General features: G+C 36.9%; 1 pseudogene; it reads left to right on the top strand.

Moving 5' to 3' along the window:
- The first annotated feature begins 233 nt into the window (after positions 1-233).
- On the top strand, positions 234-309 carry LOC112807490 (U4 spliceosomal RNA; annotated as a pseudogene).
- The last annotated feature ends 3710 nt before the right edge of the window (positions 310-4019 follow it).

Raw genomic sequence — 4019 nt, 5'->3', positions numbered from 1 at the left:
TTGCTATTAGAGCTAACATAATCAATTATAAAATACATTAAAACAAAACAAAACAAAATACTGAGAAAGACAAAGTTCTCAAATAAACAATTGTTATTAATTGTGAGATACATCAGTATTTATTTAATAGAATATAACAATTAAGAATGTGAATCTTAGAACATGGTATTAAAAAACACAACATATAGAAAATTCTTTTTCTTCACAGACATTTTATAAGAATTCTCACCTCAAGCTTTGCACAGTGGCAGTATCATAGCCAATGAAGTTTATCTGAAGCATGATTATTGCTAATTGAAAGCTAAAAGAGCTCATCTCAATAGAAATACAAAACAGCCACAAATGCTACCAAAATATATTTTAAATTTCCTTGTCACCACCTTTAAAAAAAATAGAAAGAAATGGTGAAATTAATTTTCACAATATATTTTATTTAGCCCAATGCATCTAAAATATTATCATCTCAAAATGAATTCTATGTAAAAAAAATGAGATATTTTTAACTTCTGAAATGTGATTTGGCACTACCCATGTTTCAAGTGCTTTATAGCCACATGTGGCTAGTAGCTAACCTATTGAACAGCACAAATATAGATTATTTCCATCATCACAGAATGTACCATGGGACAGTGCTGGTATGAAAAGGCAATGGAAATAAGATAGACATTAGTAATAAAATATGAAAAATGGTTCACAAAACACAGGCAACAAACCTAGCCTTGGCTGATAGGGATTATTCCTAGAAGTGACATACCTGCATTCTCTATACATGGTAATATACACAGGAAACCACTGATTAATTTGGGGTTTTGATATTTATGTTCATTGATATAGAAATTTTTCCATCAAATGATTATTAATAATGACAATTTATATATAGGAATCTAATATCCTAAGAAAGTAATATATGAACAAAACATGTCAATCCTTCAAAGATGGTTTCATTCAAAATATGTAGAGAAAATTGGTTCTGATAAATCTCTGGTTTATCCTTAGTATCAGTCTGATACATTGTGTCAAAATTAGTATAATATGTGGGATGTTTCTGGTAGTAAATGTTTGTGAATATAGGTGTGCATGTGTGTGTATTTAAGCTCTAACAAATAGATTCCAGAAACCAGTCATAGAAATAAAAATAAAGTGAGGCTTGCAAATAACCTGATTATTGTGATTCTTATAGAACATAAAACCAAACAACACTGGCTAAACTGGTTTCTACAGTGTATTTATTTATTTATTATTTTTAATTTGTTTAAATTCAATTAACACAGTGTCTTTTTTATTGTTATGTTAATCACCATACATTACATCATTAGTTTTGGATGTTGTGTTTCATAATTCATTGTTTGTGCATAACACCCGTGCTCCACAGAATGTGCCCTTTCTAATACCCATCACCAGGCTAACCCATCCCCCCACGCTCCTCCGCTCTAGAAGCCTCAGTTTGTTTTTCAGAGTCCATCGTCTCTCATGGTTCATCTCCCACTCCGACTTACTCCCATTCTTTCTTCCACTCCTGCTACCTCTTCTTTTTCTTTTTTCATAACATGTTGCATTATTTGTTTCAGAAGTACAGGTCTGTGATTCAACAGTCTTGCACAATTCACAGCGCTCAGCATAGCACATACCCTACCCAATGTCTATCACCCAGCCACCCCATCCCTCCCACCCCCCACCACTCCAGCAACACTCAGTTTGTTTCTTGAGATTAAGAATTCCTCATATCAGTGAGGTCATATCATACGTGTCTTTCTCTGATTGACTTATTTCACTCAGCATAACACCCTCCAGTTCAATCCACGTCATTGCGAATGGCAAGATCTCATTCCTTTTGATGGCTGCATAATATTCCATTGTGCGTATATACCACTTCTTCTTTATCCATTCATCTGTAGACGGACATCTTGGCTCTTTCCACAGTTTGGCTATTGTGGACATTGCTGCTATAAACATGGGGGTGCACGTACCCCTTCGGATCCCTACATTTGTATCTTTGGGGTAAATACCCAGTAGTGCAACTGCTGGATCGTATGGTAGCTCTATTTTCAACTGTTTGAGGAACCTCCATACTGTTTTCCAGAGGGATTGCACCAGCTTGCATTCCCACCAACAGTGTAGGAGGGTTCATCTTTCTCCGCATCCCCGCCAACATCTGTCGTTTCCTGACTTGTTAATTTTACTCATTCTGACTGGTGTGAGGTGGTATCTCAACTGAGGTTTTGATTTGGATGTCCTTGATGCCGAACGATGTTGAGCACTTTTTCATGTGCCTGTTGGCCAATTGGATGTCTTCTTTGGAAAAAATGTATGTTCATGTTTTCTGCCCATTTCTTGATTGGATTATTTGTTTTTTGGGTGTTGAGTTTGATAAGTTTTTTATAGATTTTGGATACTAGCCCTTTAGCTGATATGTCATTGGAAATATTTTTTCCCATTCTTTCGGTTGTCTTTTGGTTCTGTGGACTGTTTCTTTTGCTGTGCAAAAGCTTTTTATCTTGATGAAATCCCAATAGTTCCTTTTTGCCCTGGCTTCCCTTGCCTTTGGCGATGTTTCTAGGAAGAAGTTGCTGCGGCTAAGGTCGAAGAGGTTGCTGCCTGTGTTCTCCTTTAGGATTTTGATGGACTCCTGTCTCACGTTTAGGTCTTTCAACCATTTGGAGTCTATTTTTGTTTGTGGTGTAAGGAAATGGTCCAGTTTCATTCTTCTGCATGTGGTTGTCCAATTTTCCCAACACCATTTGTTGAAGAGACTGTCTTTTTTCCATTGGACATTCTTTCCTGCTTTGTCAAAGATGAGTTGACCATAGAGTTGAGGGTCCATTTCTGGCCTCTCTATTCTGCTCCTTTGATCTATGTGTCCGTTTTTGTGCCAGTACCATACTGTCTTGATGATGACAGCTTTGTAATACAGCTGGAAGTCCGGAATTGTGATGTTGCCAGCTTTGCTTTTCTTTTCCAAGATTCCTCTGGCTATTCGGGGTCTCTTCTGGTTCCATACACATTTTAGGATTATTTGTTCCATTTCTTTGAAAAGAGTGGATGGTATTTTGATGGGGATTGCATTGAATGTGTAGATTGCTCTAGGTAGCATTGACATCTTCACAAAGTTTGTTCTTCCAATCCTTGAGCATGGAACGTTTTTCCATTTTTTTGTGTCTTCTTCAATTTCTTTCATGAGTATTTTATAGTTTTCTGAGTACAGATCCTTTGCCTCTTTGGTTAGATTTATTCCTAGGTATCTAATGGTTTTGGGTGCAATTGTAAATGGGATCGACTCCTGATTTGTCTCCCTTCTGTCTTGTTGTTGGTGTATAGGAATGCCACTGATTTCTGTGCATTGATATTATATCGTGCTAATTTACTGAATTCCTGTACAAGTTCTAGCAGTTTTGGGGTGGAGTCTTTTGGGTTTTGACATACAGTATCATATCATCTGCAAAGAGTGAGAGTTTGACTTCCTCTCTTTGATTTCTCTTCCTGCCTTTGATTTCTTTTTGTTGTCTGATTACTGTGGCTAGGGCTTCTAATATTATGTTGAACAGCAGTGGTGAGAGTGGACATCCCTGCCACGTTCCTGACCTTAGGGGAAAAGCTCTCAGCTTTTCCCCATTGAGAATGATATTCGCTGTAGGTTTTTCATAGATGGCTTTTATGATATTGAGGTATGTACCCTCTATCCCTATACTCTGAAGAGTTTTGATCAAGAAAGAATGCTGTACTTTGTCAAATGCTTTTTTGGCACCTATTGAGAGGATCATATGATTCTTGTTCTTTCTTTTGTTAATGTATTGTATCACGTTGATTGATTTGCAGATGTTGAACCAAACTTGCAGCCCAGGGATAAATCCCACTTGGTCATGGTGAATAATCCTTTTAATGTACTGTTGGATCCTATTGGCTAGGATTTTGGTGAGAATTTTTGCATCCATGTTCATCAAGGATATTGGTCTGTAATTCTCCTTTTTGATGGGGTCTTTGTCTGGTTTGGGGATCAAGGTAATGTTGGCCTCATAAAATAA

The sequence above is a fragment of the Callorhinus ursinus genome, unplaced genomic scaffold, assembly GCF_003265705.2.
Source record: "Callorhinus ursinus isolate GAN/ISIS: 27379988/994484 unplaced genomic scaffold, GSC_fseal_2.0 scaffold31, whole genome shotgun sequence".
NCBI classification, from domain to species: domain Eukaryota; kingdom Metazoa; phylum Chordata; class Mammalia; order Carnivora; family Otariidae; genus Callorhinus; species Callorhinus ursinus.
The sequence above is the reverse complement of the archived record's forward strand: the minus strand, read 5'-3'. Positions and strand labels throughout refer to the sequence as shown.